Below are 15,140 nucleotides of genomic sequence, written 5' to 3'. Positions count from 1 at the left end.
ATTTAGTAAAAAATATGGTCATTATCGTCAATCACTTCGAAACTAATTAACATCTTCTAACGCGTCTTGTCGTTACTCCAAATTCTTTTTTCTACCATCTACATTCGAAGCTACATTTTTTACACATCCAATTAAACGCGTGGATAATCCAAGCGAAAGCGAAATGCCAGAGAAAGATACGGACAGGGAGAATCATCCATCGAAGGAACGATGATGTAGAAGCGAAACGATAGAACGTAGACAGAAGAACAAAAAGAGAGAAAGAGAGAGAGAGAGAAATAGGAGGATTTTGAAGGCAATGAAACTTTTACCGTTCCGTCGATAATTACGGGTTAACGAGGCGGCAGCAAGTACCCACTCGTTCGAACGATAATTGGTCGGTGATCGATTCGTGCCGCGAAACAACCCGTAGCCAGTTCGGTTGCAAATGCGAAATCTGCTTCGTCTGTTTCCCTCGTAACATTCGCATGGATAGAAGGCACATACTGGCGGACAAAAAGAAAAAAAGAAAGCGAAATAAAATGGTGCGTAACAGTTTCGAACACTTGCGCCAATCTTTTGTCTCGATAAATCGCTTCGGAGAAGCGACGACGATCGTTGCCATTCGATTTTCTGTCCATTTTCTCGACTACCAGTTACGTGAGCAAAAATTTTAAAACTCATCTTCAGCGAAAATTCGATCAAACTTGTTCCGATTTTTGTTCCTTTTTTTTTTTTTCTTTTCTTTAATAAATCGTTTACATGATCCTCTTCACGATAACTTACTATCTGACGGTATATCAGTGGATTGACAAGTTTCAAGTTGTAGATTATGGATTGGTATTGCTGGAACAGTTTCGAAACATCGTGCAATTTCATATAAAGTCTCGTCTTAAACGACGGTCAGCTAATCTGTACTTTGCAAAATTCGCTGGTAGAAGTCCATTTATTCGTTGAATTATAACACGTAAGGATTACCAAGCAAATAACAGCCTGTTTACGGATAAAAGCTCCATATGTTCCCTAACGTTAGTGCCGGGCATGGAGTTATAAATAAATTCGAATAAACAATCCAATTTGTGTTTTGTAAAATTCGCCGGTGAAACGCAATTCATTCGTTAAATTATAACACGTAAAGAGCGTCGAACGAATAACAGCCTGTTTACGAATAAACGCTCCATACGTTCTCTAACGTTAATACCGAACACTCCGATGTTATAAATAAATTCCAACAAAGAGTCCAGCAGATGTTACGTGTTCGGCTAACTGTATCGCCAGATTACGATATTACTCGTACAACACTCAACAATGACGAACATCTATCAACTAATCTATCAACTATCACGTAAACCAACTTATCGAGCGTAGCATCCAAAGAGCCTGGAAAGATGCGAAATAAACAGCTCCAGTAGCCGTAAATCCCGCAAGATACCTGACAGGTACAGGTACTCTCGCGCCTCCGTACGTCTCAATACACACGGAGGGACGAAGAAAACGAGAAAGAGAAGGACGGGGACGATGGTGCGCGCGTGTATATGGATTGCAGATTCCCTGCAGCGTCGAATCCTGGCTAATCCTGAAAAGCGTGCGACGAGCACGCACGGCATTCTGGCAATTCTCACGATTTCCTCGTCACCCTTAGGTCAACCGAAGCCCTCGTGCTTATACACATCCATCGGTTCCACCCTCGATCGTGTCCACGTTCACGTAGTCCTAACCCTCGGCGCTCTATAGCTCAGGTGCACTATTCTCTCTCTCTCTCTCTCTGCCTCCCTCTCTCACCCTTTCTCCCTTCATGGTTCTACGTGTTTCTGCTAGCGGCAGCTTTATCCAGAGCGGCCGTAAGGAGCCCACAAACGACCAAAAACGACTGTAGGTAGAGATCCTTCGTGTCCCTGCCACGCAACTCCGTGAATGGTCGAGCAATTTCTGACCTCGACTTGGTTCTGTCTTTTCTCTCCCTACGCTGCTCCATTCAACGAACCGTTATAAACATAAATTTACAAACTAACCTCCGCAAATGCGATTGTCCTACCGCCACACCGGGTTTCGTCCGACACACCTATAAACCTATAATGGTCGATTCGTGATTCGGAATAAGTTAAACTGATTTGCCAGTCTAAAGAAGAGACCCCAAGTTGCTATACAGCTACTTTAACAAGGCGACAAACCAGCCCACCTCATGGTCAGGCACAATGCCCGCTGCTGGTGCCTTTACTGTCCCTCGATCACCGCCCCTAAATCTTACCTGTAACGACATTCAAATTCCATCATCTTGGAACTTTGGGTACGCAATAGCGTTCGTGTGTAAGAAAGTTTCTTTCGGTGGGTTTGAGAGAAAGTCTTCTACGTTCGATTGTACGGAATTTTCACGTATTTGTTCTCTTTGTGCTTTCGCGTCGCTCCGATTTTTACGTTTTTGGTAGACGACGTAAATTTCTATTGAAACTTCGTTTCTTTACCTCCACGCAAATATATATCTGTAGGAACATCGGTTTGTGAGATAGAACCGTTCATAGTATACAACGATCCTGTAATTGCTTCGAGCAGTGTGTTGCGTGTTATTACGTAAACCGTGTAAATAATCTTCACAGATGATAAATATTAAATATATTAAACAGAAGCATGTACGTTTCGTAGGTATAAGTATTAACCGAACGAGCGATACTCGTTAGTACTTTCAACGAGATGTGCTAACAGTTATGCGCTTCGATCGTTCGATTGTTACATCGTTACTGCCGCGCGAACCAATTTAGTTTACAACACGAATACGTGCACACGTGCAATGAAATAATTCCAAAATACAAATTCGAAGCTGTAAATACCTGTAAACGAAGTTTCAGTCGATTTAAACATCGTTGACAATTTTACGAGCCGAACAGATGCCGATATACCATAAATGATGACAACAGGTAACGAAAACCTAATGAAACGCATCAAACGCGGTACAAATGACGTCTGTTACAGAATTGGACATTTTTCTGCGAACGAAGAAAATGCAAGAATCGTAATGGTCTCGTCGAAAATACAATTCGATAAAACGCGGTGTACGTGAGCGTGCATTTCGACGCGTTTTCCCTCCAAGATATTAAAAAACGGAATTTATTTGAAACGTTGACACCGGTTCGCGTGACACAGTAGATTCTTTTTCCCTTTTTCTTATTTCCTTTTTTCCCCTAAAAACGTAGGGTATTAAACGAACAGATTTTTAACGTCGAAATTAACGAGACGCTTTTTGAGATTCTACAATTGTTTTGTACCTTTTCTTCTTATACGTAGAAGGTTATAGAAAAGAGAATTACACAAAACACGTAGAAAAGAGCATAGCGTGATATATAAGATATTTTTAATGCTTGTAATTTAATGTTCTTTTTCTCTTTTAAATAAATTATAATAAATGATAGTAAATAAGAGCAAATTTTGTAATACAATGTATCTATTATAGGTACACATTGTATATAACCAACTAAATTTGTCAATTTTCGATGTCATTAAAAAATCACGTTCCATATTCATTTTGTCTAAAGAACTCTCGATCTTACCACGGATTATACATTTCCCAGTACGACACAGTTAACGTTAGTGTTAAACGACGTTTTCGTCGTATCGTTTGACGAAATGCAGGCGTTACTTCCGCTGAATAATTTAGGCAAACGATAACGAAAAATACGACTTGTATCGTTGGAGAAAATTTCAGAAAATTATAAAACGTGACTCGTATTATTAATAAAATGTTTAAGAAAATCATAGGATACTATCCGTATTATTAATAGAATAAGAAGATGTTTAACAAAATTATAAGCATATTATATTACCAACATTTGGTCTGTAAATTTTCAGGCCAGTGTTTCATTCTCGATAACGCGAGGTTATCGTTTAATTCGATATAAAAGCGTTACACGTGAACGAAATTCAATCGAGGAATCGTGTAGATCGTATATAAAAGGAGGGAAACGCAAGAAAGATTAAAAGACTACAAATAGAGCGTGTCACTTGAGTGGAAGAATTATCGACTAGCCGTCGAGGATGCTGGGCTTCCATCTCGAGGTTATAAAGGAGGCCAACGAGTAGTCGGTAAGAGGGCGTAAATAGAGACACCAAACGAGGGGAGAATAGGAAAGTGGTAGCTATGGGCCGTGCCCTCCTCATCGTGAAGTTTAACGACGGTAGGCGTGGTAGAAACGAGCCGCCTTTGTCCTCCACGCCGGACCAAATTATGTCGAGCGGGCCCAAAATCACCCCATAATTGGCAAGCTGTTTGTTTTGTCACAGACCGCGCCGACAACAGATGGCCCTGTTCGGTCTTGCTTCACAGCCCTTATTACGATTTCCTATTAACGGTTCACCGGTCAAAATCGATTTCACCGTGATATCCAAGTACATTGCGAGCCAAGGAGCCGCGTTACACGCCAACGCATTTCGCGATCCCCTGAAATAAGAGCGGAACACGAGCGAAAGACGAATTTGCGATTGGGATTTCTAGAGTTTTACACGTCGATATACTTTAGGTATTTCTCATGTTAGATAGAGTTTGTTGAGAATTGTGGATCTTAATTGCCGAAATAAAAGTAAAGGAACACTAAGGTTACTCTTAGAATTCATATTAAAATAGTTTTAGATTTATTTAATAAAGGATTCCCAGGATCTTCGTCGATATACATTTGTACGCGTCTCGGCACTCTCTTTGTCTCGCCATCTTCCATACCTTCGAAGATGGTATCCCACTGGGGGTAGCCATGTTATATTATCATACCACTAAGCTATAATATTTTACCAAATGTCCTACTGGACAAATTGTAAAATGTAAATAAATAAATAAAAAAAAATCTTCCATACCACACTACCAACGGGACAGTTACATTCATCTGTTTATCGAGACGCCGCGCACACACATACTTCCGCACACTCACATTCACATACGTGTGTCACTACTCCGCGGCCAAACTAGCCTAGCACGCAAAATTACACGTATCTCAATAGAGTTTACAGATTATCTTACGACAACTTCTCACGCTTTTCGTGATTCGTTCAACAGCTGATAATATCTGGCGTGTTGGTATTCGATAGCTGGTAATCAGATCGCCGCTGTTAATGGATTTATGGAAAACTCGAAAGGTGTAAGAATGCACAGAAGATGCATATAATATATCAAATTATGTAAAATATCGGTTCTATTGATAAAAATATCAATTTGTCTGCTCGTAGCGATCTAATTTTAGATATATTTAGATATGGTACGTGAAGATAGCTACGTAGTGGCGTTAGTTGCCGGTTTGTTTGCATATTCTGTTGCTAAAAATTGGTTGCATATTAAGTTGCTAAAGGCGCATGAATTCAGTTTGCACGAGTACGATGGTCTGACGAATGTTAACGCGTGACGTACGTAGTCGAGAGGATGTGCGGATCATTGAATGGCGAAGACAACAATAAATTTCAATTTTTAAGCAATTGACGAAAGAGGAAATTTTATACGAGTCAAATTGAACTATGTATTATGTACATTATACACAATGCAATGGTAATCGAACACCTGTGGAATTGCGAAACAGAAGCGATTCTAAGGTCAGGTGTAAATATAACGTGGAAAAAAATGAAAATCGCTGGAGGGTCTCTCGTGGCCTTCGCCAGTGGGCGACACTGTACAGCCCTCGAAGTTTGTAGCAACCACCCATCAGGTGGCAGCACCTGTCGATCCGCTCGACCCGATTGATTAAAAACTGACAAACTCATTTTTATATTACACATTTTTGGAATTAGCGACGTACGAAAGAGATATACAAAATACCAGAGATAAAAATCGATTTCATCAAGTTATGCTCCATATAAATCATTTTCAGTACAAGACACAATGCTCCCAATTAATTTATCCATCATAGTGCACTTAAAATCAAAATTGTTTCTGCTAGTAAATTTAAGTTCAACCAATTACATATTAAGTACCAATATTAGTTGCAAGTTAAAAAATAGACATTAGTCGAAATTTCGTATCAAGAAGATGAAACAAATTTTTGGATAAACTAATTAAATATCCTTACTCGAGGCTATACATTCCTTCGAATTTTATCAGGAGAAGATAGATTTTATTGAAAAAGAATGAAATTAGCTTTCGAATCTCCCAAATCACATGTCTATGAAAGAAATACGTACGTTAGACAACCTTCGTGTACAATTTTTTATTCGACATATAATTTGTAACGATTAACGCTATATAAAGCGGATTTCTCTTTGTACGTGTGAAGATATTAATTTTATTTTGTACAATTATAAAAAAAAAAAGAGATTCAATATCTCTCGATATCCTTATAGGAAATGAGAAGAGCGTTCGACAGGTTAAATTACTTCAATGTGTTATTCGATATAACGTGTCTAGCCTCTGACAGCAAGTTCCAGGAGCGAAATAGGTGAAAAGGAGTCGACGAACGACGGGTATCGATCTTGGAAAAGGTGGAGCAACAAGAATTATTGAACGATACACCCAACCGTAATTAAGCAAGCGTCCTGTCTACCTTGTACAATCTACCTTGACGAGGACTGTGTCACAGGATCGTGAGACCGAGATAATATTCCAACGACGTCTCGTCCTGCCGGCTCTTCCACGTTATTTAGTTGCCTCACAAATAACTCGGCGATGCGCATATGACGCGTGTAAATTGTAGAAAAAAAAAGAACGTAATTATCGCCCGAAGCGAGAACTGAAACGATAAAATAAAGACGAAACACGATTTCACGGGATTTTATTAATTTTCATCCGACAAGATGAAAACTATGGTAAAACGTGAAAAATATTAATCGATGTTCGTGATATTACGTATGTAAAGTATAATATCCAGTAACGTAGTTTCATTAACTTTTTGCTGAGAATTTGCAAGTAACTTGATATTATAGTAATAGTTTAAAGGCACCGAATATTTCAAAGCTTCGCTACTTGAATTTATTATACGAATACGTAATCGCAACGAGTCCTAGCGCCTGTAATTTATGCATATAAATTGCAACCAACGATTTACTACGCGAGATTGGTCGTCAAATTAATTTTAAAGAAATACCGCGATAAATACCGCCGGCTAATAATTGGAAGATAACGCAAGAAATCCTACACCGTAATAAAATCTCTGCTTAAAATTATTTTACCTTAAACTCATCCTTGTAAAATTTCCTTCTTATCTCCACCGTTTCGAACTTCCAAACAATTTGCAGATTATATTTCAATCTAACACTTTATCGTACTTTTTCGCAATTTATCTTGTATGACACGGTAACCATCAAAGACACCGCTAACAGATAAAACCATTTAACCGTAGGACGGCTAATCCTAACGAAACAAAATTGATGACCATTCCTATAAACAAGAAAAAACGGAGAGGTGGGGGAGGGGTGGGAAGGAAAAAGGAGTACAAGAACAAGGAGGAACGGCGAGAACGAAGAACGTTATCTTATCGAGTGGCTCTCGTCCCGAGAACTGGTATGCGACTCGGCAGATCGATGTTCTCTATCTTAAACGTTTCTACGATTGGGCATATTTTGTTTCGACTGTCCCCTAATTAGAAGTCGTCTGGACTTTTAAGTCAGGCCAAATGAAGTTCGAGCGAGGCCGATCGTGAGGTACGATAGGATGAAAACGAAGGAAACGTAACGATGACCAAGATACCTTTTTCTTAATTTCACGGTCCATTCGACCGCTAGAGAATACACGCGAGAGTCGAAGAACGCCTTCTTCCATCCTTTTTACAGGTTGCTTCAGAATGTTCGTGCCAAACTTTGCCAGCATTCGTTCAAACAAACACGAATAATTCTATTTGATTGCGTTGATTCTAGTTGATGGACACGATGGTGGTGGAACGATTAAAATAACATTCTCTTCAGTTTCGCTACGCTCCTCTGTTATTCCTTTCGATTCTATCGTACGTGCTATTAACTCTTCCGTCGTATTCGTCATTTGGTTCCGAATTTTACCTCGGATTTTAAACGATCTTTTCCGGCTTCTGCATCTAAATCATTTCTTTCTTCAACGAGATCAGAGAATTCTGGAAACCGGCGCACGATCGTTGATTCATCGCGCGTGTCTGTTATCCTATAGTGGCTCTTACAATTTCGTAAAAATCATTCTCAAAAATTTCTGCATCATAGTCTCAGGTATATAAACAGAAAATTCCAATCGATCAATCGCTCGCTTGAATATCGATTCGACCGGTTATCTTCTCAGTCATAGTCGTAAAATCAGAAGGTGTTGTAATATTTAAACGTGCTGATAAAAAGTCTAACAACTCGAAAATTAGTGACATTTTCGCTTGGTTTCACAGGTGCTACATGCTCCTTTGGCATTGAGTTTCTGGAAGAACCTGTACACGCGCTGGAGTCGCCTGAAAGTCTGGGTGGTGCGACCACCGGATCCTCGTGAAAAACAGAGACGAGGCGACGAGTCAATGACCATGAAATTTTCGATCCACATAGATAGCATCGTGTATTTAAAAATGCTTTTAACAGAACTCCGTCAGCCGATTGTCCCTAATAGGGGAACCTTGTCCTTGCCTCCGCTTGGCGTGGTTCACGTTCGCTAACCGGCTATATACGAAACTAACCGGACAATTAGTTAGCCGATCGTGACAAATCTACGGGCTGGAAATCGTAAAGTTTCAAGACTTTCGCTCGACTCGCGGGCCAACGAAATATCGCTGCAACTTTGCCTCGCCCCAGTAAATAACTTGCGACGACGTATTTAGTGGGCCGCTTTGATATTCGTTCGCGAGAACACGGAAATTGCGTACAACAGAGGATTTTCACTTGCAAATTTCTTTAAGAATTCGTTAACTAGTTCTACCCGGCTATGGCCGACTTTAAATTTCCATTCTCGGCAGAAAAGTAGATTTTCCCGCGCAATTATGAAACGAGCAAATCTCTCGAAACTGCAATGCACGTAATCTGTTCCTCTCGTTTTGTATAACATGCCATTGGTCGATGATTTTTTGTGTTACAAGCGTAACAGGCAAACGTGTCTTACATAGGAGAATAAGAATAGATTAATAAATCATTTAGAAATATCACGGAATGTATGAAACTTCGAAATGGAGTTGACCACAACGCTACAGAGTAGATTAGTAAATATTCCTTAAAAATGGACTTCTAGCTATTTTTCTCGCCACTAAAATACATAATTTCAGACAAAGTAGCAGAAGTAGAACTCCATTTATTCGAACTTGGGAGACAGAAAGTCTATATACAGTGGCGGATAGAAGAAAGTTTCAAATTGATACACTATGAATCTCGGTAAATCGTGTGCTATAAGTTCTTGATCATATCGGCGACAGTCGTCTACTCTGTGTTTTATATTATTTTTATTCGTTGATCTTATCAAACATAAATTCATATTGTAAAATTATATTGTCCATTTACGCTTCGTATTTTATAAACTTTATTTTGTCCGCCACTGTACGTAATCGAAACTCTATTACCTATTTACGTAACAGAAACTCACATCCGGATAAGCGAACTGAAATGGCAAAATTTAATCGGACAGATTCATCGTTAATTAACATCCACCCTTGTTTTTCAATGGGGCGTTCCATTTCAACAGTATGAAATTTTCGTAGTCGTACGAAACGATACGTGGTTTAATATACCTGGACACTAATGATACTAATTAACCAGCGCGTATACATTTATGCAAACGCTAGAATCCTGTGCCAATGTTTTTTGCGCAGCCACTGTAAATCTGCTTCTAGCGTGCGTTAAATATCCAACGACGCTTAAATACTCGTATCCGAAAAGCGACAAAACCTAAAGGCAAACACGGAACCGAAACCGCGCTCGAAACCTAACATCTAAACAGCATAAACAGTATCATGGTTAAATAACGGAGGAGCGTGGCACGAATCGACCAGTCAATCCGTAGCCGCGCAAACACCAAGCAAACACGTGGACGGAGCGACGTTGAAATTTTCATGGAGCTGTGTGCAGCCGTGTTCTAGACGTGACGGCGCGGCGGCCGACGACGCGTTACGAAAATCAACGGCTCGTTAATAATAGCCCCGGCTGTGTCATGCCCGGGCAACAGACAAAGGCTCATAAATGAGGCAAAAGTATTCACAGTTTAAATCAGCGGTGGATAGAGCACGGCATTGGGCGATGTAGGGCCTCGCGCGAGCACGAGTCAAGTCGGATGTGTATACGAGGAATCGAGATATACAAGGCTGCAACAGAAGAGATGAGAGAAGAAGAGAAGAAAAGGGAAAAGAAGAGACGAGAAGAAGAAAGAGGAGAATAGCGGAGGCTGAAAGGGATCGGGGCGCGCCTGAGAATGGAGATTTAAGGGTCCGACATGGGTGTGGGTGGCTGCAGGGTTTCTGCCGATGGCGTCGTCCTCATCGTTGTCGCCGCATCGTTACATTCGCCGCCAACGTGACGCCCCTGCGCTTGTTCGAACGGGGCCCCCCTCGCGTATATACGGCCCTTCTACGTGGCATTTACATTATTCGGCCCCGACTCGAATCTAATATTATGAATCACGCGCCCTGTCCGAGCCGTGCATAATGGGGTCGTAGGTCGGCACCGCCTCGCGCGGAATTCTTCTACGCTCTGTTGTTCTCTTCGGAGGAACAGCAATGGAACAAAGGGTTCCAGACCCTTTTCAAGCGGATGAATTTTCATAATGGATAATAACACTGTTGCTTAGTTACACTTAATAACGTCGCGGACCGGACGTTTCGAGCCCGGCGACGGGAAATTCGCCGCGGAATGCCGACGATCTCGCGTAACCGCACATGCAACGGATACACCGTGCAATTCTTTCGGTCTCGGAGGTCACGAGAGAAAATCCAGAAGCGGAGACACTTTTGAACTGTTAAATACGTGGCGTTGCTAATTGCCAACGTAGATATATTTTTTCACGTGGAAGCACGAGCTTCCTTTCCGACTTGCGTTAACATTCTCCCAAGGAAGGAACAAGTATCGCATGCACGTAATATACTTTTCACAAATATTACACGTCCATCTGTGTCCTTCTCTCTCCTTCGATTAACGAGTTACGATATAATCTTCTATTTAGTCGGATTACAAATTCTCGATCAAGCTGTAGAATCGAATACGAAATAGCGATAAGTGAGGAGAACATCGAGGTAGAAGGAGAGAAATTACTCGTTACGAATATAGTGGAAGATAAGGTTGGTGGAAATTTATAATTGTTATACGACAGCAAAATATCGAACGATGCACAGTACGCTGAAAAACGATGAATTCTAAGGCGACCAAGCGTAGATCAGAAGCTCGATTCCACAAGAACGATACCCGTACCAAGTATGATACTCGATCAAATTCTAAAGACAATCCATTTTCTAACTTTCTGTCTGTACAATCACACGCAAAGCGAAACTGCCAATACACAAACGAAATCGATCAAACCTAAAGCCATCTTTCGTCCATAAAACATCAACGATACGAAACAGCTGCCGCGTTAACGTACATGGAGGCGAGACTGTCTCAAAAACAGCGAATAACTCAATGAAAAAGTAAGAGAAGAAGTCGGGTAGCTTTGGTAAATAAGTTTCCCCGTGTGGAAGACCGACAGTAGAATGATTTATCGCGAAGATTTAGGAACAAGAGGGGGGTAACAGAGTGAAGGCTATAACGAGACGAAAGAGGCAAAAGTGGAGGCGAAAGGAGAGGAGAAAATTTTCTTAAATTGCACTTTGTAGCTCCTGAGAGACCTTACACAGGGATTTCGACGCCCACGGCGAGGGATAACGAGGCGAGCTCGGGGTCCTCCTCCACGTGGAGGTGAGACACACACCGGTAGGTCTTTCGTAGCAATGCACAAGGCCCACAGGGACATAATTGATATCTGGGAAGAGCAAAGGAGCAGAAGAACCGAACCTGGAGATGGCTGGAACGTGGCGGAGAGCAAGAGGAAAAAATTACCTTACGAAGAGGCGACCGACACGAAACGAAGAAGGACGGAGGACCACCGAGATCGTGTCCAGAATCGCCGACTTGCCGAAACTCTGGCAAAGGCCACCTAAGCGCCGACCACGTATGCCTTTCTCCTTTTATTTCTCTTTCCACACCGATTTTCGATCCTTTTCTTTAATGGCCGGTTCAGCACTACGCAAACATCGAGTGACCACCTTCGTCCGAGCTAATTGCTAATCGCAGGTCAGCCAGCGATCCTCCTCCGGGTCCCTTTGTCTCGCACGTTCTTACGTCTTCTCCGACCGTGCACGAACATTCATGCGTTATTTCGATAAAATACGATAGTCGAATAGACGCACCCATGTCCCGGACACTTGTCGGAAACTTGCATATTATTTAAAACATTTTGAATGTTCATTATTAAGTTCATTAATAAAACACGATTGTAATGATTGTATTGATATTTGGAATTTATCTGAAAACGTATAATATGATATAATAGAAGGAACGCATTTGTTAAATGTTACTAAATGTGCCAGACAGTAGCCTCATTTTGATAATTCAAATTTCAAATAGATGTCGTTTCCAAGTTTCGCAAAAATTGTATAGAAATTCTCCAACTCGGAAGCACTCTAAATCCGGACAAATTACGTTATAACATAGCGTTAACATAAAATTAATTGAATGTTAAAATTTCATTATATACCGTTTATGCATTCCCCCTTATTAATTCGTAGAACACATCCTCTTTATCCATCCCTCCCTTTCATCATGAAACCTTCTCGAAGAACTTTTCCGTGTCGATTAATTAACGAGATAAGAACGTCAAACAAATTGGACGATCCAAACGTTACGGTAGAGACTGTGTAAATCACGCGGTGGATACCTTGAAAACTCGAAATGTCGCAATAACTCGAACAATACGAAACCCCTTTGCCGCTTACGAACGTTGATATTAACGAAAAACGCGGAAACAAAGAACGCAACAGCAAATGGCGAAACAAGAACGGACAACGAGAAACGATAACAGATTGCGCGGTAATTGAAAAAGTACCGGGCGAAATTTTCAGGAAATACTGTCCCTATTCTTCTATTCTTATTGTCAGAGACTTACGTGGCGTAAAATATGTGCACCGTCAGTCGCACGACAAACAAGATTATCATGTTCGTTCGTGGTCGTGTGAAATAATAAGTATGCAAGCGTTATATAGTGCAACAAGAGGGAGAGAGGCGCATGCACGGAAATCCTGGTTACCGTCGTTCGATCCCCGGCGACCATAAATCATACTACCGTGTGGAGAATGCTTGCGATTCCGTGCTCTTGAATAATTGCGTCTACCTTTAACCACCTGCGGGTTCAATCCTATCATACTGTGTCGTCTCATCGAGGTAAAAGAATGGAATTCCTGGTATTCAACTATGGATAACAAACGCGAAGAAACCAAAAAGGTATAACCATACGCTTGCCACTGCATTTATCGTGAAAAGCGTCGTAACTACCATGCAAATAAATCTAGCCATTATGTGGAACTTATTAAGTTGTATGGTAAACGAAATGAAGGCATGATGCGGTATTTTGTCGAATAAAAATGACTGAATAGCTTGTCGATGATTGGTAGATTACTGGGAAGGTAAATTGCGTCATTTTTCTCTTACCGATTTTATTACAGGTGGTGTGATAGCAAAGTTTAGAGAATATATCTGTTTGCACCAAAATTGCTATGGTACGATTATTTACGGAAGGAGGAAATAATTTAAAGCGTCGATATCCATCTATTTGTAATGCATAGATATTTGTTATTCGGAACTATTCTTTCAGTATTGAAATTAAGTATCGAGACTATCGTTTTTGACAAAGGAAATAACTACAGAGCACGTTGGACTTGAAAGGGATTCTGAGATTGAACAACAAATTCGACTATCTCAAAGGGATTTTCCTCGAAAACGAAATCTTTTTACAGAAGAAAAACGTTTGTACACCGAAGAGTAGAAAAATTTCAAAGGCTTCCTCCCCTTTGCTGAAGGTATTTGCAAAGCCCAGATTTATCGATAATCTTCAATCCGATACATAATACAGCAGTAACCCAAGTAAACCAAAAAATTCAGACGGATGGATTAGTTTCCGACAAGGGAGATTTAATTCGTTTCAACAGCAACAAGGTAAAATAGCTGATAAAATGTATCATCGATAGCGAATGCATTTGCAATAATATTGTTTAGTGCATATGATTATTATTAAAGTAAAGAACTATATGATTTCAACACTTTTTCATGTAAAAATAATTTTCATGGCTTTAGTCGGTATTTATATTATCGATGGAATATTTTCATGTTAAAGCACAGTAAAAAGAAAAAAACATAGCAAACATGCACGTAGCTGAGTTACTTTGATAAATGGCAAATTCAAAGGAAAATCGAGCAAAAAAAGAAAGCAAAATAAAGAAATATTAAACATACCGGGGTTTGTCGATTTTTATCAATTTTATCGAGGAAAATACACAACGAGGGTTGAGATAATTTTGGAGAGCACAGTATATAGGTACGATCTTTGCGGAATGTCAATACCAGCATCAGTGTACGCGGTTTAGGATCCCTTTACGTGTCGTTTAACCTATGATTTGAATCACTTCGGTTTGTGCACGGACAATTTTCTGCCACTCAACGTCAGATCTGCTTACCTCCGATGGAGATCACCGAGAAAAAGGCGAGTAGGGGAAAACCGCCAAAAAGTTGTGAGCAAACTCGAACGCGAACAAAGAGCTGGCTGCCGTTGTATACCGGTGCCTTTAAACGGCAAGATTACCATTCTTTCGATATTTATCTAGCAGTTTTTCGTCGCATTCTTCCTTCTTCTCCCACCATAAGATTTTCCCTTTTTCCTCAAACCACCTCTTTGCTCTCGTTCTAGTCCCACGGAGAACGAAATTCTAGGCTGTAGCCGCATTTTTCGGATTGACAAATAAAACGGACAATGAAAAGTTCCGAGGTTTGTTCGTCGAGCAGAATAAGTCTATTTAACTGCCGTAAACCTTCCCCGCTTTTCGTTTCGTTTCATTTCGTTTCGTTTCCCTCCTGTTCGTGCGAGTCGAGCTTCCAAGAAGCTTTAGATTCGCCCTCTTTTCAGAAAAACCGATAAAAATCTGACGCGTGTATTTGAATGTCGTCTTCGATTCGCTCTCTTAAACAGATTTCAACCGTACGGGATATCTTGATGAATTAGCTGCACGGTTATAACGTACGTACTTGGAAAAAAACGGAAA

At 40.6% G+C, this 15,140-nt stretch overlaps 1 protein-coding gene across 2 annotated transcripts in view; it reads right to left on the bottom strand.

Moving 5' to 3' along the window:
• LOC117214655 (protein rhomboid) overlaps positions 1-15,140 on the bottom strand; it is a 501,274-nt gene that overhangs the window by 480,371 nt on the left and 5,763 nt on the right. The gene's annotated exons all lie outside the window — the stretch shown is intronic.

Source organism: Bombus bifarius, unplaced genomic scaffold (genome assembly GCF_011952205.1).
Source record: "Bombus bifarius isolate JDL3187 unplaced genomic scaffold, Bbif_JDL3187 scf7180000007970, whole genome shotgun sequence".
Taxonomy (NCBI): Eukaryota; Metazoa; Arthropoda; class Insecta; order Hymenoptera; family Apidae; genus Bombus; species Bombus bifarius.
The sequence above is the reverse complement of the archived record's forward strand: the minus strand, read 5'-3'. Positions and strand labels throughout refer to the sequence as shown.